General features: G+C 41.1%; 1 pseudogene across 1 annotated transcript in view; it reads left to right on the top strand.

Moving 5' to 3' along the window:
- LOC147350296 (arrestin domain-containing protein 4 pseudogene) overlaps positions 1-23295 on the top strand; it is a 36150-nt pseudogene that overhangs the window by 941 nt on the left and 11914 nt on the right. The gene's annotated exons all lie outside the window — the stretch shown is intronic.

The raw sequence follows: 23295 nt of genomic DNA, 5'->3' as shown, positions 1-23295 counted from the left end.
TTCCCCAGGTCCCACGCTTAAAGAGGCCAGTGACCCATAGTAAGCCCCACGTGACTGGATCATTCATTCATTCCTGGGGGGGGGGGGGGAGGCGGGGAATGACATTTTGAGAATGAGATAGTCCAAATTTACTCATTCTTTTCTCTCAAAAGAGAGATTAGGATTAAGGATTAGGGAAGGGTTTAAATAGCTGTCTGCAGGGGTAAATGTCGCTCAGTCGTGTCCCACTCTTCGGAACTCCATGGACTGTAGTCCATGGAATTCTCCAGGCCAGAAGAGTGGGTAGCCGTTCCCTTCTCCAGGGGATCTTCCCAACCAGGCATCTAACCCAGGTCACCCATATTGCAGGCGGATTCTTTACCAGCTGAGCCACCAGGGAAGCCCAAGAATACTGGAGTGGGTAGCCTATCCCTTCTCCAGGGGATCTTCCTGATCCAGGATTCGAACCGGGGTCTGCTATACTGCAGAGGGATTCTTTACCAGCTGACCTACCAGGGATCTGGGCTTCCCTGATGGCTCAGACGGTAAAGGACCCTCCTGCCAATGCAGGAAACACAAATTAGATCCCGGGGTTGGGAAGATCCCCTGGAGAAGAAAATGACAACCCACTCCAGTATTCTTGCCTGGAGAATCCCATTGACAGAGGAGCCTGGTGGGCTACAGTCCATGGGGTCACAAAGAGTCAGACACGGCTGAGCGACTAACACTTTCAAGGGTAAATGTAATGATTATTTCAGCAGATATTTATTAAGAGCCGACATTGTCTTAGGCACTCTTTAGTGTTGGTCACTCAGTCATGTCCAACTCTTTGTGACCCCACGGGCTGTAGCCCACCAGGTTCCTCTGCTCCATGGATTTCTCTCCAGGCAAGAATACTGGAGTGGGTTGCCATTTCCTTTTCCAGGGGATCTTCCCAACCCAGGGAATGAACCGGAGTTTAGAGCCACCAGGGAAGCCTAGGCACTATTTAAGGGACTAGGAATTCCAGTGGTGAACAAGGCAAATGTGGTTTCTGCCTTCCTGATCTGAGTGTGATAGAGTAAATAGACATTACTGAACAGTGAATTTCCTGGTGCTGACTGCTGAGTGTTATGAGACAGAACAAGATAATCTGGAGGTCAAGGAAAACTAGTGATATATATGAAGTCTGAGTGTTCTTAGTCAATAACATGCTGAGGTATGGGAGAGACTAAAGCTCTCTGGAACTGAAGGAATGTTGCTGGGCAGACCCACAAGGGCCTTGTAAACAGTGTTAAAGGCATAGAGTTTCTCATGATGGCAAAGGGAAGTCTTGAAGATTGAGCGAGATAGTGACATCGTAAATTTTACTTTGTAAAGAGAATTCTGTGGAGAATAAATGAGATGAAATAGAAGTAGAGATTAGTTGGGAGATTGTTAGTAATCTAGATGAAACCATGGTGGCAAATGAGATTAGAAATTTGACAGAGGGAATTGCCTGGTGGTGCAGTGGTTAGGGGCTTGCCCTAGTGATAACCTGACTGCCAGTGCTGGAGACATAAGAGATCTGGGTTTGATCCCTGGGTCGGGAAGATACCCTGGAAGGGGAAATGGCAACCCACTCCAGTATTCTTGCCTGGAGGATTCCGTGGACAGAGGAGCCTGATGGGGCTACAGTCCATGAGGTTGCAAAGTTGATTGCAACTGAGTGACTTCCACTCGCTCACTCCATTGGTTAGGACTCCACTCTTCACTGAAGGGGCTGTGGGTCTGATCCCTGGTGGGGGAATTGAGCCACTTGGTGAGGCAAAAAAAAAAAAGACAAGGAAGGCATTTTACATTTGGATCTGTATAGAGCTTGGAGGAGAGAGCTAACCTTAGAGATCTGGAAAATTTTAGCATAAAATGGCTATTGAAGCCATGGGAAATGATAAGATAGTTTTAGGGCAATCTGTGGGGATGATGGACTAGTGGAGTGGTTTGTAGATTAACTTGAACTCCTGGTGTTTTAATATTATTACCATCATTATTATTTACAGAGTTTTTAAGATGAAGAAATTGCACCTAGAAATAGGCATTTTAGAAATTCCAATCTATATGGCTGCTTTCCTATAAAACAACTAGATTAAGCCAAACAGAGATTGCCATCTCTCCATGGAATTTGGACTATCCAGTTCACCACAGCCCCCACCACTTTTGAGAGTCTTAGACCCAGTGAATGTCATTCCTTTTTACCTGCCTTTTTCTTAAAGCATTTGAATTTGGACTTTTGGCCTACAGGGTCAGAATGGACATGGGTGAAGGACTTTATACCTAAGAAGTATCAATGTTTATAGGCTTAGCAGTAAAGAAAAAACCTGAAAAGACAGTATGGCAGCTGGAGAAAGGAAAAGCAGAGGAGTATGACATCAAGGAGGTCAGTGTTTCAAAGAGATGGTATGATCAGCAGTGCCAAATGCTGCAAAGTGCTTAAGCTAAGTAAAGATTAGGAACGTTTCATGGTGGGTAGGGGAGTACAGGAATAAATAAGCAGGTTAAGGAATAGTTAGGAAAATAAATTGAGTTGGCAATGATCAAACTGTCATTAAAAAATGAGAGAGGAAAGAAAGGACTATTTGCAGAGGGTGATATGTCAAGCCAGTTTTAGTTTTTGTGTTTTGGGATGAGAGAATCTTAACGTAAATGCTGACAGAGAAGAATCCAGCTGAGAGGAAGATGACAAAATATATGAAAAACCCCCCTGAGATGCAGGAGCCCCAGGAAACGCAGGTTCGATCCCTAGGTCGGGAAGATTCCCCTGGAGGAGGGCATGGCAATCCACTCCAGTATTCTTGCCTGGAGAATCCCATGGACAGAGGAGCCTGGTGGGCTACAGTCCATGGAGTCTCAAAGAGGTGGACATGACTGAAGCGACTTAGCACACAGGCACCTTAATTAAAAATAACTTTGTTGCTTTAAAAATACCAATCATCATCTGACATATCACAAATCTTAAGCTTATTATTATTTTTTAATTATCGGAAATGCAATAAAATGAGGTATGCCTGTCCTAGGAGGCAAAATCATTGGTAGCAATCTTAGAAGCTGCCTACTACAGAACAGAATGGAAAGATTCGAAATGGATCTAGGACATAATATCACAGTAGCATCAGTGGGATCTGGTAGAAGTTCGTGACCTTGAATTTATATGATAGCAGTTTCTCAGACGTGGAGATTTCTTCCAGAAGTGTTTAGTAATCAGGTACCTACAAGGATAATAAGATTGAAGACCTAAGAATGAAGTTAGTGTTAAAACACAGTTCTCTGTGGTGCAGGCTTTGTGTCAGTTAGTAATTATCAGGTGTTCTCTGGAGTGAAAATGGATTGTTCAAACTTAAGGAGAGTTGGCAAAATCAAGGTAGTTCTGGCTACCATATCCCTGTGTCTGTTTCAAGGCAACATTGGGAAGGAGATAGTCTTGTGTTTAAGACTTTGGTTTGAAGATAGCCTGGGCTGAAGTCTTAGTTCAACTTAATAGTGGGGTGAAAGTCGCTCAGTCATGCCCGACTCTTTGCGACCCCACAGATTATACAGTCCATGGAATTCTCCAGGCCAGAATACTGGAGTGGGTAGCCTTTCCCTTCTCCAGGGGGTCTTTCCAACCAGGGATCAAACCAGGGTGACTTTGGGCAAATTGTTTAACTTCATCAATATTCCATTTCCTCACCTTTAGAATAGTGTTGTTGTGAAAAGCAAATGAGAAAATACATGGGAAGCACTTATATTAACTTTAGTACCTGTACACAGCAACCTTTAATTACATGATCTTCATTATTATGCCCCAATATAAAGTTTGTATTCTATTTGCAAGCTGCTAAAATTTTTTAAAACTACTTATGGGTCAAAAAATGAAATCTTTGGAAATTCCCAGGTGATCCTGTGATTAGGTCTTGGCACTTTCATTGCTTGGCCCTGGGGTTCAATATCTGATCTGGGAACTAAGATCCCACAAGTTGCATGGTGCGGCCAAAAAAAGAGAAATTGTTTTATGGTTACCGAAATGAACTAAAACTCTGGGATATCCCCAATGAGCCCACAGATACAGCAAGCTGAAAAAGGGATCCTGACAAGTCCAGACTTTTCAGAGGGGCCTTTAATACTTTACATATGCTACAGATACCTAGAGTTATTTCCTCCTTTTCTTCCTTCAGGCAATGTGTTGGAACCAGAATGATAATATGTACTTGAGAACAGTTACTTAGTTGCTTCTCAGCTTGTAGATGATGGCCTTGATTCTTGCAGTAAACTCTAATGTTGGCTTGGAAACTTTGAACTAGGAGCGTACTCAGTCATTCCTGTGGAGCTGAGAAAGAAGACAGAACAGCCTCAGGTGGCAAAAATCCCAGAAGATAGCAGGCTAAGCAGGGGATGACACACCAGGTCTAGAAATTTCTTTTCAGCATTATTGTCCCAAGTGGCTGCTAAATCTTGAGTGTTCAAGTTTAACTCTGGTCCTGTCTTGGAATAACAACAATATGAAATGTATTAGCATGCAGATGTGGAAGTGGTTACTATTCTCCTGGAAGTTGGAGAAACTCCCAAATGTTTATGTTGTCAAAGGGTCCTTTAGGATCCAAGTGTTGCTGCTCTCATTTTTAAATTTTTCTTGCAAACAAGGAACTTACTGAACCCTCCCTGGTCTCACTGTGGATCTTCCTCTTTTCCTTAACTTCTTAATGTTGGAGTACCCCTGTGTATTACTTAGTCATTTCAATATATTTGGAATTAAATCTATCATGGTAACATTTGTTTTCTATTTGTCTTACTTTTCTGTGTTACTTCTGTCTCATTTCTTACATTATTTTGGATTAATGTTTTTCTCAATTATTCCAGCCTCTATGATGACTTCCAAACAGGACTGGAAGTAGGGTGAAGTGAAGGAGGTGATTGCCTAAATTTCCAAATTTAAGAGGGGATCAAAACTCAGAAATCAAGGCAAATAGTATTCTTACACATTGTTTTTAGAAAGCATAATGAATGAAAGACTTCCACTGCCAGAGAGTAGATGTGCCTTTCACTATTTCTCTCATTAAGCACAACAACAACAAAACAAACCCTATACCTTATGTAAAAAACAAACATACCAAGACTCTGAAAGAAAAACAGAAAAAGAAGGCTGAGTTGGGATCTCAGAATCTGAGAAACAACACACTGCTAAGTTTCTGGAATTTTCTTTTGGCCTCTACATCCCAGATTTGTAGGCAAAGAACCCAGCAAATCAGAGGTGCCAGTGAGCCTAAGGGAAAAAAAGCCTGCTAAACAAAACCCTGCTGTCCCTAGTTGAAGCACCAAGAAAGGGGCAGCTTCACAAGACATAAAACTTTAAGGGAAAAACAAACAAAACTGCTCTATTGAAGCCAAAACATCACAGGAAAGAATATGGTCCCATCCCTACCCACAGCAGCAAAGCTGAGTGAGGAGCCTAAACGTTTGCAGTCTCAGGGCCATAATGAGGAACCCCTATTCCTCTTCTCTGATGTGGTGGTGTCAGAGAAGGCCAAACAGGAGCCCAGATTTTTATTCACACCCAGAAGTAACAAAGTCCCCCTAGCTCTTTCCCTGGGGTGATGTTACAGGAGACCTTGTGGGGCATCAGGACTCTCACCATTATTCAGCAGTAAGAGGCCACCCCCATGGCCTTGTCAGTAAAGACCATGGAGGGAGCCAGAACATCCGTTCCTGCCCAGTAATGACAAGGATCAACCTCCTCCTTGGGTGTTGTGGAGGCCAAGTGAGGAACCTGGACTTCTACCTCCATTGAGCAGTAATAAGGTGCCCTTTTCCTTTGCAGGAGCTGTGTCATTAAACAAACAAACAAACAAACAGTCAAAACAGAAGGTTTAAATAAAATGCAGAGTCTTATAACTTGTAAAATATCCAAGTTTCAATTTAGAAAGTTATTCATCCTAAGGGGGAAAAAATCACTTATTCTACTAAGCAAGAACCAATAGATTTCAAACTATTTTCAATCAATAGGTGCCAACAAAAAAATGACAGAGATGTAAGAATGAGTAGACCATTTTATCCATGATGAAAATGTTTCAAGAAGCAATTATGAACATGGGTGAAATAAATGAAGAAAATGACAAAGCCTCGGCAAAGTAATAGAAGATATAAAGAAGAACCAAATGGAAATTTGAGAACTGAAAATTCAGTAACTGAAATAGAAAGCTCTATGGATGGGTTCAGCAGAACTAAGAGTATAGAGGAAAGAATCAGTGAATTGGAAGATGGAAGAATCAAAAAATAACCCAATTTGAAGAACAGAGAGAAGAAGAAAAGTTAAAAAGAAGAAAGAGAGAACAGAGCTTTAGCAATCTATGGGGACTACAGCAAAAGATTTAACATTCATGTCAGCAGAGACCCAAAAGGAAAGAAGAAAGAGTGAGGCTAAAAAAGTATCAATACTTGAAGAACTAATGGCTGAAAACTTCTCAAACTGGATAAGAGGTGTAAACATACGGATTCAAGATGATGAGCAAACTCCAATCAGGTAAGTCAAAAGAAATCAAAATCAAGATACATCATAATTAAACTTATGAAGCCTAAAGACAAATTCTTAAAAGCAGCCAGAAAAGAAGTAAAAACTTATATGCTATGCTAAGTCACTTCAGTCGTGTCCGACTCTGTGTGACCCCATAGACGGCAGCCCACCAGGTTCCCCCATCCCTGGGATTCTCCAGGCAAGAACACTGGAGTGGGCTGCCATTTCCGTCTCCAATGCATGAAAGTGAAAAGTGAAAGTGAAGTCGCTCAGTCGTGTCCGACTCTTAGCGACCCCTTGGATTGCAGCCTAACAGGCTCCTCCGTCCATGGGATTTTCCAAGCAAGAGTACTGGAGTGGGGTGCCATTGCCTTAAGGGAAAAACAATTCAGATGACCATAGATTTCTCATCAGGCATCAGAATGTCAGAGGGATGTGGCATAATATTTTTCATATTCCTTCTGTTCTATTTGCTGGCTCCTTTTGAGTTTCCAAATACATATATATTAGACTTTCTATTTGCATTCTCGATGTTTTTTTCTTTTTTCTTTTTTTAACCTCTTCTGTATTTTCCATCTCTTGCCTTTTCTCCTTGCTTTCACATGGACATTTTCTTCTGATCTTGCAGCTCACTGATTGTCTGCTCAAGTGTGTCTAATCTTTTAATTTATTGAGTTCTTAATTTGGTTGTTATTTATTTTTAGTTATTTTTACCTTTTTGTTACCATTTCAAATTCTCTAAGTTTCTCACTCTTGTCTTTAGTTTTCTTGTACACATTAAGAGTGGTTACTTTACAGTCTATATCTCATTGTCTGGAAACTCTATTTCTTTGTTGCTTCTCTTGATTTTTTTATCATGTTGTTTTATTTCCTTATTTCTTAATTATTTTTTCTTGAATGCTGATATTATGTGTGAAAATTTTTATAAATAATTTGAGGCATACAATGACTTTATCTTCCTCCATGAAGTGATTTACTTTTGCATTTGGCAGGCAGCTAGGGACATTGGTAACTGGGATAAGCATTTCCAGTGTTAGAGATGATTCAAACTTTGACTTCTTGCCCTTTGAGGAATAATCTACTCCCTGTTCTCTTTTTTCTAGGGGATAGGTTCTTCTGGTGGCTCAGATGGTAAGGAACCTGGTTGTAATGTGGGAGACCCTGGTTCAATCCCGGGGCAGTAAGATCTCCTGGAAAAGGGACTGGCTGCCCACTGCAGTATTCTTGCCTGGAGAATTCCATGGACAGAGAAGCCTGGTGGGCTACAGTCTGATTATGTATCTGTGGTAAATTTTGGGGCTTCTGTGGTGGTTCAGACTGTAAAGAATCCGCCTGTAATGCAGGAGACCTAGGTTTGATCCCTGAGTTGAGAAGATTCCCTGGAGGAGGGCATAACAACCCACTGGTATTCTTGCCTAGAGAATCCCATGGACAGAGGAGCCAGGCGGGCTACAGTCCATGGGGTCACAAAGAGTCAGAAACGACTGAGTGACTACGCACAACATAGGTTCTTGAAGAAGTGAAGTGAAGTCCTCAGTCCTGTCTGACTCTTGGCCACCCTGTGGACTGTAGCCCACCAGGCTCCTCCGTCCATGAGATTCCATGAATTAAGATCTTAACTCACATCAAATCCTCTTCTTTGTTAGTATGTGGATTTGTTCTCATTGCTCATTTCTGGAATGTTTCACCAACCACGTATCAGATCAGATCAGATCAGTCGCTCAGTCGTGTCCGACTCTTTTCGACCCCATGAATCGCAGCACTCCAGGCCTCCCTGTCCATCACCAACTCCCAGAGTTCACCGAGACTCACGTCCATCGAGTCAGTGATGCCATCCAGCCATCTCATCCTCTGTCATCCCCTTCTCCTCTTGCCCCCAATCCCTCCCAGCATCAGAGTCTTTTCCAATGAGTCAACTCTTCACATGTGGTAGCCAAAGTACTGGAGTTTCAGCTTTAGCATCATTCCTTCCAAAGAAATCCCAGGGCTGATCTCCTTCAGAATGGACTGGTTGGATCTCCTTGCAGTCCAAGGGACTCTCAAGAGTCTTCTCCAACACTACAGTTCAAAAGCATCAATACTTCAGCACTCAGCTTTCTTCACAGTCCAACTCTCACATCCATACATGACCACAGGAAAAGCCATAGCCTTGACTAGACGGACCTTTGTTGGCAAAGTAATGTCTCTGCTTTTGAATATGCTATCTAGGTTGGTCATAACTTTCCTTCCAAGGAGTAAGCATCTTTTAATTTCATGGCTGCAATCACCATCTGCAATGATTTTGGAGCCCCCCAAAATAAAGTCTGACACTGTTTCCACTGTTTCCATCTGGTCCACATCCATGAAGTGATGGGACCAGATGCCATGATCTTTGTTTTCTGAATGTTGAGCTTTAAGCCAACTTTTTCACTCTCCTCTTTCACTTTCATCAAGAGGCTTTTTAATTCCTCTTCACTTTCTGCCATAAGGGTGGTGTCATCTGCATATCTGAGGTTATTGATATTTCTCCCGGCAACCTTGATTCCAGCTTGTGTTTCTTCCAGTCCAGCGTTTCTCATGATGTACTTTGCATAGAAGTTAAATAAGCAGAGTGACAATATACAGCCTTGATGTACTCCTTTTCCTATTTGGAACCAGTCTGTTCCATGTCCAGTTCTAACTGTTGCCTCCTGACCTGCATACAAATTTCTCAAGAGGCAGATCAGGTGGTCTGGTATTCCCATCTCTTTCAGAATTTTCCACAGTTTATTGTGATCCACATAGTCAAAGGCTTTGGCATAGTCAATAAAGCAGAAATAGATGTTTTTCTGGAACTCTCTTGCTTTTTGCATGATCCAGCGGATGTTGGCATTGTGATCTCTGGTTCCTCTGCCTTTTCTAAAACCAGCTTGAACATCAGGAAGTTATCACCAAAGACTTCTTTAAATATTCCATAACACTCTATGCTGGTAATATTTTGTCCTTCCTTGAGCCAGACAGTATTAAAGGGGAAGTAATGCCTATGTCCAGGCTACCCTGATAGTGATTGTGATAAATGAGAGGTTTTTTTTAGGTCTAAGTGAAAATCTCTGAGTTAGAGTAAGGGCACATGGGTTTACTGTGAGACTCCCTCAGTCGCCACCATGTGGTACTTCCTTTTGTAAGCTTTAGAGCCCAGAGCTTAATTTTATTGATAAAGACAGCACTTTCTTATATGTTCACTGATTTCTTCTGAATCTTTTAAACACCTATTTTGGTTTTTTCCCTCTGAGGATCAGTCAAACAGAGTCCAGCAGTTGATGTCAGTCAAAAAATATACATATACATATATATAACATTATAGTGGGTATAAAGAAAGACATTGAGGATTGTGTTGTGTGACCAGTCTGTTTATAACCTGTAGTAGGGAGGAGACCTGGGATGGTCATAGAGACTCTTAATTTGGAGGTACTTCCACCCAAATAATTTGTCTTTCCCCAAAACACTCATGACTGATAATTGCACTTCATAAGATGACATCAACTAGAAGAAAAGTGGTAAAGTAACTTTTTCAATACATTTTGAACTTTTATTGAAATAAAATGATAGGAGTAGCAGAATGGGACATGGGAATTAATTGAAAACTGAACAGTAAATGGAGTGAAAAATTTTAGCATTTTTCCCCTGAGAACTAAAGTATTTCATTTAGTATCTGTTACTGACCAAACCATTGTTGTTGTGGCCACTGGTTTGTTATTTTTTTTTTTTTTGAAAGATGCACACGCTGTGCTTAAGAAAGCTTCAGGTTCACCTAATACTGAAATAGCCTGTTAATGTGTCTCTGTCTCCCCTTAGGTTGGAAGTTTTTTGAGGATTGAGACTATGTCTTCTCTGTGGGCTCTCAGGTATCAACAGGGCACAGCCTCTCTCATTTTTGGAGGTTTCTGGCATATTAAAGCATCAAGAAATCCTGAAACAGGTTTCCAAAAATGGTAGCCTATTTTAAAGTGTTGATTTAACAAATTTCTGATTTTTGTAAGTTAAAGTATAATATAATATAGTTATGCTTTCCGCCCAAAATGGCAGGAGAAAGAAGATAATTGATAGTGCCAAACAGGGACAAAAAGTTAAAGTTGTAAAATCACCATCTTGCATTCTTGTCACTGTAGCTCTGTCTCTGAGGCCTTTCAAGTATATGAAGTCTCAATTCGGATGGACCTCCTGCTTCCTCTGACTCCAGCTCTTGCATTGGCCTTGGTCATATTCATCATCATACCAGGAGCCTAGCACTCTTTGTGAACCTATAGACTCTAGCCTGCCAGGATCCTCTGTCTGTAGGATTCTTCAGAGTGCGTTGCCATGCCCTCCTCCAGGGAATCTTTCCAACCCAGGGACCGAACCTGCATCTCCTGTGGCTGCTGAATTGCAGGTGGATTCTTTGCCATCGAGCCACTGGGGTAGCCATTTCATATAGAGTAGTGTGTGCATGTCAACCCCACCCCCCCACTTTGTTGCTCCCCACTCACTCCCTGGTAACCGTAAGTTTGTTTTCTATATCTGCAACTCTATTTCTGTTTTGTAGATAAGTTCATTTGTACCTTTTTCAAGAGTCCACATATAAGCAATATCATGTTATATTTCTCTTTCTCTGTCTGACTTCACTTGGTATGACAATTGCTAGGTGCATCCATGTTGCTGCAAATAGCATTATTTTGTTCTTTTTTTATGTCTGAGTAACGTGTATGGACAGAGAAGGCAATGGCACCCCACTCCAGTACTCTTGCCTGGAAAATCCCATGGACAGAGGAGCCTGGTAGGCTGCAGTCCATGAGGTCGCTAGAGTCAGACACGACTGAGCAACTTCACTTTCACTTTTCACTTTCATGCATTGGAGAAGGAAATGGCAACCCACTCCAGTGTTCTTGCCTGGAGAATCCCAGGGACGGGGGAGCCTGGTGGGCTGCTGTCTATGGGGTCACACAGAGTCAGACACGACTGAAGCGATTTAGCAGCAGCAGCAACGTGTATGGAAATGTGAAAGACCATGAATAGGCAAACTAATCTTGAGAAAGAAAAATGGATCTGGAGGAATCAGGCTCCCTGACTTCAGACTAAACTAAGAAGTTACAGTAATCAAAACAGTATAGTACTGGCACACACACACACACAGAAATGTAGATCAATGAAACAGGATAGAGACCAGAGATAAACCCATGCACCTATGGTCACCTAATCTATGACAAAGGAGGCAAGAATATACAATGGAGAAAAGGTAGTCTGTTAAATAAGTAGCGCTGGGAAAATTGGACAGCTGCATAAATGAATAAAGTTAGAACACTCCCTAACACCACACACAAAAATAAACTCAAAATGGATTATAGACCTAAATGTAAGGCTGGATTCTATGAAACTCTTAGAAGAAAACATAGGTAAAACTGTCTTTAACGTAAATCACAGCAAGACATTTTTCAATCCACCTCTTAGAGTAATGAAAAAAAATACAGAACCAACTTAAACTTAAAAGATTTTGCACAGCAAAGGAAACCATAAACAAAACAAAAAGAGAACCCTCAGAATAGGATAAAATATTTGCAAAAGAAGCAAACAATAAAGGATTAATCTCCAAAAATATACAGCTTAAATAGCTCAAAAAAAAAATCCAATAAAAAAAATAGGCCCAAGATCTAAGTAGACATTTCTCCAAAGAAGACATATAAATAGCAAACAATCACATGAAAAGATGCTCAACATTACTAATCATTCAGTTCAGTTCAGTCGCTCAGTTGTGTCCGACTCTTTGGGACCCCATGAATCGCAGCATGCAAATCAAAACTACAGTGAAGGGGATTGACCACACTGGATTCGTGTGGTCCAGTGGATAACAGTTTGCCTTACAATGCAGGGGGTATGGGTTCAATCCCTGGCTGGGGAGCTAGGATCCCTATGCTTCAAGGTCCAAAAAAAAAAAAAAAAAAAAAAAATATATATATATATATATATATATATATATAAAGCAAAAAATATTATAACAAGTTCAATAAAGAGTTTTAAAAACTACAATGATTTATTACCTCACATTGGTCAAAATGGCCATCATCAAAAAATCTATAAACAATAAATGGTGGGAAGTGTGTGTAGAATAGAATACTTTCCTACACTGTTGATGAGAGTGTAAATTCCCTATGGAGGAATGTAAATTCCCTATGAAGCCACTATGGAGAACAGTGTGGAAGTTCTTTAAAAAGCAAATAGATACATGATGGAATATTACTCAGCTATTAAATAGAATGCATTTGAACCAGTTCTAAAGAGGTGGGTGAAACTGGAGCCTATTATACAGAGTGAAGTAAGTGAGAAAGAAAAACACCAGTACAGTATATTAACACATATATATGGAATTTAGAAAGATGGTAACAATGACCCTATATGCAAGACAGCAAAAGAGTCACAGATATAAAGAACAGACTTTTGGACTCTGTGGGGGATGATTTGAGAGAATAACATTGAAACATGTATATTACCATATGTGAAATAGATTGCCAGTCCAAGTTCAATGCATGAAACAGGGCACTCAAAGCCAGTGCACTGGGACAACCCTGAGGGATGGGATGGGGAGGGAGGCGGGAAGGGATTCAGGATGGGGACACGTGTACACCCATGGCTGATTCATGTCAATGTATGGCAAAAACCACTACAATATTGTAAAGTAATTAGCCTCCAATTAAAACAAATAAATTAATTTTTTAAAAAAAGAAAAACAGAGCTACCACATGATCCAGCAATTCCACTCCTGGGCATATATCTAGAGAAAAATCATAATTCAAAAAGATACATGCACCCCAATGTTCATTGCAGCACTATTTACAATAGCCAGGACATGGAAGCAACCTAAATGCCCATCAAAGGAAGAATGGTTAAAGAAGATGTGGCACATATATACAATGGAATGTTAGCCATAAAAAATAATTAAATTTGTTTTTAAACTTAACTCTTTCTTTAAACTGACTCATTTTGACTTCTAAAAGTTTGGGTACCAAAATATGAATTTCACATTCCACTGTTAGGACTCCCAAAATTCCATTTTACGCATAATTTTGCAATAATGCAATAACATTTCTAGATTTGCAGTGCATAATTTTCCCTTATACTTTCCTACCATGATTAAAAAATCTTAACTGGAAAAAATCTAAGCTAAATTCAAAGAATGTATGAGCATGTAGAGGGAAAATGGAGGAAATAAACAAAATCTATACCTCAATTTTGACCCCATAAGCCAATTGATTAGGGATAAACCCAATGGATAACTCAATCAGGGAACTCCAGAGCCATCTTAAGTGAATGTCAGAGTAGATGGAAACTCTAGATTGCCCTAGAAATATCCCACCCATCCCAGGCTCCCCCAGACTGGAGAGTCCAAGGCCAAGTCTCTGGGACAGTGCAAATTCGCTGAAACTCAGCTTTTATCTTCCTCTTATTCTACACACTCTAGCTAGGTGATCTCACTCTTCATCTTGCTTAATATAAAATCCAGACCCAAATCTCCAGCTCAGACATTAATGTTCAGTTCTAGGCTGGTGGTTCTGTTGGGATGCCCAAGGGGTACCTCAAAACCATGTTTTTTGCATATGAAATTTATTCCTTTTACTGAATTCTATTCTTGTTTATTGATCTCCACATCTGCCCATTAGTAGAACAAGTCATAAATCTGAGAAGCATCCCTTTTTCTTTTCTCTCCCACTTTTCTCTCTCTTTCATACACACATACATCTAATCAATGTATTACCAAGTTCTGTTTATATTAAGCCCCTAACAACTCAGATCATTGATTAACAAAACTCCCAGAAAGCCATTTGGCAACTTTTATGAAGAGGCATTGACAGTTTCATATCCTTTTACAAAGGATATTTGTATTATGTATTACAAAGGATATAATATTATGTAAGTCAAGGGTACAATAAAATCCCAAATTTTAAAACTATATATATGTGTGAATGTAGGCATCCCCTTCATGGATCACAGCCTTGTCATGGGGAAGCGGCTTTCAGTCCCAAAGAAGGGCAATGCCAAAGAATGTTCAAGCTATTGTACAATTGCGCTCATTTCACATGCTAGTAAGGAAATGCTCAAAATACTTGATGCTAGGCTTCAGTAGTATGTGAATGGAGAACTTCCAGATGTACAAGCTGGGTTTAGAAAAGACAGAGGATCAGAGATCAAACATTCGCTGGATCATAAAGAAAGCAAGGGAATTACAGAAAAACATGGACTTCTGCTTCATTAACTAGGCTAAAGCCTTTGACTGTAGATCACAACAAACTGTGGAAATAACAGACTACCTTACCTGTCTCTTGCAAAACCTGTATGTGGGGCAAAAAGAAGCAGTTCCTTACACGGAGCTACTGACTGGTTCAAAATTGGGAAAGGAGTCCGTCGAGGCTGTATATTGTCATTCTGTTTAGTTTATATGCAGAGTGAAAGTAAAAGTGTTTGTCCCTTAGTTGTGTCCAACTCTTTGTGACACCATGGACTGTAACCGACCAGGTTCCTCTGTCCGTGATTTTTCAGGCAAGAATACTAGAGTGGGTAGCCATTCTCTTCTCCAGCGGATGTTCCCAACCCAGGGATTGAACTCAGATCTCCTGCATTGCAGGCAGATTCTTTATCATCTGAACCACCAGGAAAGCTGCGAAATGCTGGGCTGAATGACTCATAAGTTGAAATCAAGAATGGAGGGAGAAATATCAACAACCTCAGATATGCAGATGATACCACTCTAATGGCAGAAAGTGAAGAGGGGCTAAAGAGCCTCTTGAGGGTGAAAAAGGAAAGTGAAAAAACTGGCTTGAAATTCAACATTCAAAAAACTAAGATCGTGGCATCTGATCCTATCATTTCATGCAAATAGAAGGGGGGAAAGTGGAAGCAGTGACAGATTTTATTTTCTGGGGCTCCAAAATCCCTGCAGAGGGTGACTGCAGCCATGAAATTAAAAGACGCTTGCTCCTTGGAAGGAAAGCTATGACAAACATAGACAGCGTATTAAAAAGCAGAGACATCACTTTGCCAACATATGTCCCTATAGTCAAAATTATGATTTTTCCAGTAGTCATTTACAGATATGACAGTAGGACCATAGAAAAGGCTGAGTGCTGTCGAATTGATGCTTTTGAACTGTGGTGCTGGAGAAGACTCTTGAGAGTCCCTTGGACAGCAAGGAGATCAAACTGGTCAATCCTACAGGAAATCAACCCTGGATATTCATTGGAAGGACTGATGCTGAAGTGGAAACTCCAATACTTTGGCCACCTGATGCTAAGAGCTGACTCACTGGAAAAGACCTGGATGCTGGGAAAGCCAGGATGCAAAAGGAGAAGGGAGTGACAGAGGATGAGATTGTTAGATAGCATCACCAGCTCAAAGGACATGAATCTGAGCAAACTCTGGGAGATAGTGGAGGATGGAGAAGCCTGGTGTGCTGCAGTTCATGGGGTCGCAAAGAGTCGGACATGACTCAGCGACTGAACAACAACAATAGGCAAGGCAAAAAAATGAACTTAAAATGCATCAAAATGTTAAAAACTCACTATCTTTTGTTAAAGTAATAGACACTTTTTCTTTTCTTCCTTACAAGGTTTAGTATTTTCTAATGTTTTACACCCAAGATGGGCGGGTCATGGTGGAGAGATCTGACAGAATGTGGTCCACTGGAGAAGGAAATGGCAAACCACTTCAGTATTCTTGCCTTGAGAACCCCATGAACAGTATGAAAAGACAGAATGATAGGATACTGAAAGAGGAACTCCCCAGGTCAGTAGGGGCCCAATATGCTACTGGAGATCAGTGGAGAAATAACTCCAGAAAGAATGAAGGGATGGAGCCAAAGCGAAAACAATACCTAGCTGTGGATGTGACTGGTGATAGAAGCAAGGTCCGATGCTGTAAAGAGCAATATTGCCTAGGAACCTGGAATGTCAGGTCCATGAATCAAGGCAAATTGGAAATGGTCAAACAAGAGATGGCAAGAGTGAATGTAGACATTCTAGGAATCAGCGAACTAAAATGGACTGGAATGGGTGAATTTAACTCAGATGACCATTATATCTACTACTGCGGGCAGGAATCCCTCAGAAGAAATGGAGTAGCCATCATGGTCAACAAAAGAGTCCGAAATGCAGTACTTGGATGCAATCTCAAAAATGACAGAATGATCTCTGTTCGTTTCCAAGGCAAACCATTCAATACCACAGTAATCCAAGTCTATGCCCCAACCAGTAACGCTGAAGAAGCTGAAGTTGAACGGTTCTATGAAGACCTACAAGACCTTTTAGAACTAGCACCCAAAAAAGATGTCTTTTTCATTATAGGGGACTGGAATGCAAAAGTAGGAAGTCAAGAAACACCTGGAGTAACAGGCAAATTTGGCCTTGGAATACAGAATGAAGCAGGGCAAAGACTAATAGAGTTTTTCCAAGAAAATGTAGTGGTCATAGCAAACACCCTCTTCCAACAACACAAGAGAAGACTCTACACATGGACATCACCAGATGGTCAACACCAAAATCAGATTGATTATGTTCTCTGCAGCCAAAGATGGAGAAGCTCTATACAGTCAACAAAAACAAGACCAGGAGCTGACTGTGGCTCAGATCATGAACTCCTTATTACCAAATTCAGACTTAAATTGAAGAAAGTAGGGAAAACCACTAGACCATTCAGCTATGATGTAAATCAAATCCCTTATGATTATACAGTGGAAGTGAGAAATAGATTTAAGGGCCTAGATCTGAGAGACAGAGTGCCTGATGAACTATGGAATGAGGTTCGTGACATTGTACAGGAGACAGGGATCAAGACCATCCCCATGGAAAAGAAATGCAAAAAAGCAAAATGGCTGTCTGGAGGCATTACAAATAGCTGTGAAAAGAAGAGAAGCAAAAAGCAAAGGAGAAAAGGAAAGAAATAAGCATCTGAATGCAGAGTTCCAAAGAATAGCAAGAAGAGATAAGAAAGCCTTCCTCAGCGATCAATGCAAAGAAATAGAGGAAAACAACAGAATGGGAAAGACTAGAGATCTCTTCAAGAAAATTAGAGATACCAAGGGGACATTTCATGCAAAGATGGGCTCGATAAAGGACAGAAATGGTATGGACCTAACAGAAGCAGAAGATATCAAGAAGAGGTGGCAAGAATACACAGAAGAACTGTACAAAAAAGATCTTCACGACCCAGATAATCACGATGGTGTGATCACTGACCTAGAACCAGACATCCTGGAATGTGAAGTCAAGTGGGCCTTAGAAAGCATCACTACGAACAAAGCTAGTGGAGGTGATGGAATTCCAGTGGAGCTATTTCAAATCCTGAAAGATGATATTGTGAAAATGCTACACTCAATACGCCAGCAAATTTGGAAAACTCAGCAGTGGCCACAAGACTGGAAAAGGTCAGTTTTCATTCCAATCCCAAAGAAAGGCAATGCCAAAGAATGCTCAAACTACTGCACAATTGCACTCATCTCACATGCTAGTAAAGTAATGCTCAAAATTCTCCAAGCCTGGCTTCAGCAATATGTGAACCGTGAACTTCCTGATGTTCAAGCTGGTTTTAGAAAAGGCAGAGGAACCAGAGATCAAATTGCCAACATCCTCTGGATCATGGAAAAAGCAAGAGAGTTCCAGAAAAACATCTATTTCTGCTTTATTGACTATGCCAAAGCCTTTGACTGTGTGGATCACAATAAACTGTGGGAAATTCTGAAAGAGATGGGAATACCAGACCACCTGACCCGCCTCTTGAGAAATCTGTATGCAGGTCAGGAAGCAACAGTTAGAACTGGACATGGAACAACAGACTGGTTCCAAATAGGAAAAGGAGTACATCAAGGCTGTATATTGTCACCCTGTTTATTTAACTTATATGCAGAGTACATCATGAGAAACGCTGGGCTGGAAGAAACACAAGCTGGAATCAAGATTGCCAGGAGAAATATCAGTAGCCTCAGATATGCAGATGACACCACCCTTATGGCAGAAAGTGAAGAGGAACTAAAAAGCCTGTTGATGAAAGTGAAAGTGGAGAGTGAAAAAGTTGGCTTAAAGCTCAACATTCACAAAACGAAGATCATGGCATCTGGTCCCATCACTTCATGGGAAATAGATGGGGAAACAGTGTCAGACTTTATTTTTTTGGGCTCCAAAATCACTGCAGATGGTGACTGCAGCCATGAAATTAAAAGATGCTTACTCCTTGGAAGGAAAGTTATGACCAACCTAAACAGCATATTCAAAAGCAGAGACATTACTTTGCCAACAAAGGTCCGTCTAGTCAAGGCTATGGCTTTTCCTCTGGTCATGTATGGATGTGAGAGTTGGACTGTGAAGAAGGCTGAGTGCTGAAGAATTGATATTTTTGAACTGTGGTGTTGGAGAAGACTCTTGAGAGTCCCTTGGGCTGCAAGGAGATCCAACCAGTCCATTCTGAAGGAGATCAGCCCTGGGGTTTCTTTGGAAGGAATGATGCTGAAGCTGAAACACCAGTACTTTGGCCACCTCATGGGAAGAGTTGACTCATTGGAAAAGACTCTGATGCTGGGAGGGATTGGGCACAGGAGGAGAAGGGGACGACAGAGGATGAGATGGCTGGATGGCATCACTGACTCGATGGACGTGAGTCTGAGTGAACTCCGGGAGTTGGTGATGGACAGGGAGGCCTGGCGTGCTGTGATTCATGGGGTCACAAAGAGTTGGACACTACTGAGCGACTGAACTGAACTGAACTGAACTGAATGTTTTACACCAAGCATGTGCTACTATCAAATGTAAGTTCCATGAAGACAGATGCATTTTTTTGTTCCCTTATGTATTTGAAGTGCCCAGAACAGTGCTTTGTATATAGTAGATGTATAATACATAGTTTTAATTAATTTATTTAGTTTTGGCTATGCTAGGTCCTCGTTGCTGTGCATGGCCTTTCTCTAGCTGCGGCAAGCAGGGGCTACTCTTCATTGCAGTGCTTAGGCTTCTCATTGCGGTGGCTTCTGTTGATGCAGAGCACAGGTCCTAGGCATGTGGGCTCAGTAGTTGTGACACATGGGCTTAGCTGTCCCGAGACATGTGGAATCTTCCTGGACCAAGGATCAAGCCCTTGGTCCCCCTGCAATGGCAGGCAGATTTTTAACCACTGAACTACCAGGAAGCCCTTAATAAATATTTTTGAATTAATCTTTATAATGTAAAAAATAAAATGAAGAATAAATATGTCAAAATTCCATTTATTATTCTTTCTGGATTACATATAATATTCATCCCTTCCTTTAGACCACCTGTGGCTAAAATGGTCAGCAGTGGTCATACTACAAAGTCTTAACTGGCTCTTGATTTTCTTTTTATGCTCAACTTTACAAAGACTTGCCTTCTATTCTTTCCTTTCACTTCTCCCAGCAGACATTGATAGGAAGACTGGTACAGAGGAATTTCCAGAAATTGGCATCACAATCATGGTAGAATAAGATGTTTCTTGTTTTTGTCTGCCCCATCAACATCATTAGCTTGGCATCTGTTTACAAACAAAGGTGTCTTTGTGGGAGCTGTGGGATACAGCACCATATGCCAAGGGGCTCAGGAGAAGGCTTTCCAACTGTGCATCAGGTAATACACATTTAGACCTTGATTCTGGCCACGGATCCTCCAGTGATCTGTGATCTAGCTCCAGCTTCTCTTGGCTGCGGCCCAGGAGCCTTGGAAAGCACTGTCTTAGAAAACTACCAATGGATGACAAGAGACTTTTGTGGAAGTCCAAGTTTCCAGTGAGGTTCTAGCATGTTACTGGATGGGGAAAATATGTGTGTGTGTGTGTGTGTGTGTGTGTGTGTGTGTGTGTACACATATGAGTTTAGATGTTTCAAAGGGGGTACGAATACAGCTTGACTTTACTTGCATCTCCCATCCCCCAAAGTAGCACAGTAAGGCCAAGAGAGGTCTTCTTGGTCTACGCTCTTTTTGAAGGAATGAGAGCATGTGAGTGAACACAGCCTCTCCAGCTCTGAGATACTGACGAAAACGCCCTCTCCTGCTGTAGCAGAAGGAAGGCGCTTTGGCAGATGACAAGTGAGCATGCACGGAAAGCCTGCCCAGCTTGGCTTGCCCGTATGTGTCCAAACTTGAGCTTGAGCGCCACCTTTGGGAAAGAGAGACAGTCAGCCCTAGGCCAGGTTCATTGCAGAATCCAGTTCAGTTCATTTCGGACACTCAGTCATGTCCGACTCTTTGCGACCCCATGGACTGCAGCACGCCAGGCTTTCCTATCCATCACTAACTCCAGGAGCTTGCTCAAATTCATTGAGTCGGTGATGTCATCCAACCATCTTAACCTCCGTCGTCCCCTTCTCCTCCTGCCTTCAATCTTTCCCAGCATCAGGGTCTTTTCCAATTAGTCAGTTCTTCGCATCAAGTGGCCAAAATATGGCAGTTTCAGCTTCAGCATCAGTTCTTTCAAAGACTATTCAGGACTGATCTCCTTTAGGATAGACTGATTGGATCTCCTTGCAGTGCAAGGGACTGTCAAGAGTCTTCTCCAACGCCACAGTTCAAAAGCATCAATTCTTCGGCGCTCAGCTTTCTTTACGGTCCGACTCTCACATCCATACATGACTACTGGAAAAACCATAGCTTTGACAAGACAGATGTTTGTTGGCAAAGTAATGTCTCTGCTTCTTAATACGCTGTCTAGGTTGGTCATAGCTTTTCTTGCAAGGAGAGTCTTTTAATTTCATGGTTGCTGTCACCATCTGCAGTGATTTTGGAGCCCCCCAAAATAAAGTCTGTCACTGTTTCCATTGTTTCCCCATCTACTTGCCATTAAGTGATGGGACCAGATGCCATGATCTTAGTTTTCTGAATGTTGAATTTTAAGCCAACCTTTTCACTCCCCTCTTTCACTTTCATCAAGAGGCCCTTTAGCTCTTCTTTGCTTTCTGCCATAAAGATAGTGTGTCATCTGCATATCTGAGGTTATTGATATTTATCCCAGCAATCTTGATTCCAACCTGTGCTTCATCCAGCCTGGCATTTTGCATGATGTACTCTGCATACAAGTTAAATATGCAGGGTGACAATATACAGCCTTGATGTACTCCTTTCCCAATTTGGAACCAGTCCATTGTTCCATGTCTGGTTCTAACTGTTGCTTCTTGACATGCATACAGATTTCTTAGGAGGCAGGTCAGGTGGTCTGGTATTCCCATCTCTTAAGAAGCCAGAGAAGGCATATGAACTGGAGAATTCAACCACAGAGGGAACAAGAATGGAGTAGGTGTGTCCATAGCCTGCCGAGAGAGCCTCCGAATCTCTCGGGGGGCTGAGGAAAGACATTTATCTTCACAGAGTAAAGCCTGGTGGAGGTGATTGCTGTTTCAAATGAGAAGTCAATGATGTAACTTCAAAGAACATGAAAAATCTAGGAGGAGCATGAAAACCTGAGAGCACACAACACACTGGGTAAAGTTAGTATCTAGTCAATTTCAGAATGCTCTCACACTGTAATTTGGTGGTGTGTTAACCACTTAACTCTAGAATAAAGTTTAAAGGATAAGAGTGTTAAAAAATAACTATAGCTACAATAATGTGTATGAATACACAGTATAAAAAGAGCTAAATTGTTAAAAACATTAAAAGGGTGGTAAACAGGTACTTTATGCATGCAATCAGTTATGTGGCTATAATCATAAAAGACTGTTCTGTCTATAAGATGTTTTATGTTAAGCCTCTTGGTAGCCACAAAGCAAAAACCTATGGTAGATTCACAAAAGATAAAGAGAAGCAGATCAAAGCATACAAGTACAAAAAAAATCACCAGTCCACAAAGGAAGGTAACAAGAGAGGAAGAAAGGAATGAGGGAACTTCAAAACAGCCATAAAACAATGAATAAGATTGCATTAATAAGTTCTAACCTATTAATAATCCTCTATTTGGAAATAGATTAAATTCTCCAGCCAAAAGTCATAGTGGCTGGATGGGAAAGAAAAAGAACCAACTGTATGCTGCTTATAACAGGCTCACTTCAGATTAAATAACACATATAAGCTCAAAATGAAGAATGGAGAAATATATTTGATACAAATGGAAACCAAAAGAGAGCAAGGTGAGCTATACTTGTATCAGACAAAATAGCCCATTTAAGCCAAAAGTAATGACTAAAGACAAAAATGGTTATGTAACCGTAAAAGTATGAATTCATGAAGAAAATGTAACAATCAACACATACCTACCTAAACATATATTATTCAAATACTAACAGATCTGAAGGGAGAAATGGACAGCAATTCAGTAATAGTAGAAGACTTCAATATCCCACTTTCAACAATAGAGGGATCCTCCAGAGAGAAAATCAGCAAAGAGACATTAGACTTGAACTATACTTTACCCTAAGTGAGGCTCACAGACATATACAGAAGACTCCAACCAACACATCTTCTACCTGGGACATTCTCCAGGACAGCTTATATCATAGGTCATAGAACAAGTGTTAACAAATATAAGAAGATTGACATTATACCAAGTACTTCAATATCACAATAGTATAAAACTAGAAATGAATAACAGTATGCCAACTGGAAAAATAACAAATATGTGGAAATTAAGCAACATACTACAGAAGAACTAGTGATCAAAGAAGAAATCAAAAGAGAAGTTCAGTTTAGTTCAGTTCAGTCGCTCAGTAGTGTCCAGCTCTTTGCAACCCCATGAATCGCAGCATGCCAGGCCTCCCTGTCCATCACCAACTCCCGGAGTTCACTCAGACTCACGTCCATCGAGTCAGTGATGCCATCCAGCCATCTCATCCTCTGTCATCCCCTTCT

The sequence above is a fragment of the Bos grunniens genome, chromosome 20 (assembly GCF_055505025.1).
Source record: "Bos grunniens cultivar Pamir isolate PY7600 chromosome 20, Bosgru_T2T1.0, whole genome shotgun sequence".
NCBI classification, from domain to species: domain Eukaryota; kingdom Metazoa; phylum Chordata; class Mammalia; order Artiodactyla; family Bovidae; genus Bos; species Bos grunniens.
The sequence above is the reverse complement of the archived record's forward strand: the minus strand, read 5'-3'. Positions and strand labels throughout refer to the sequence as shown.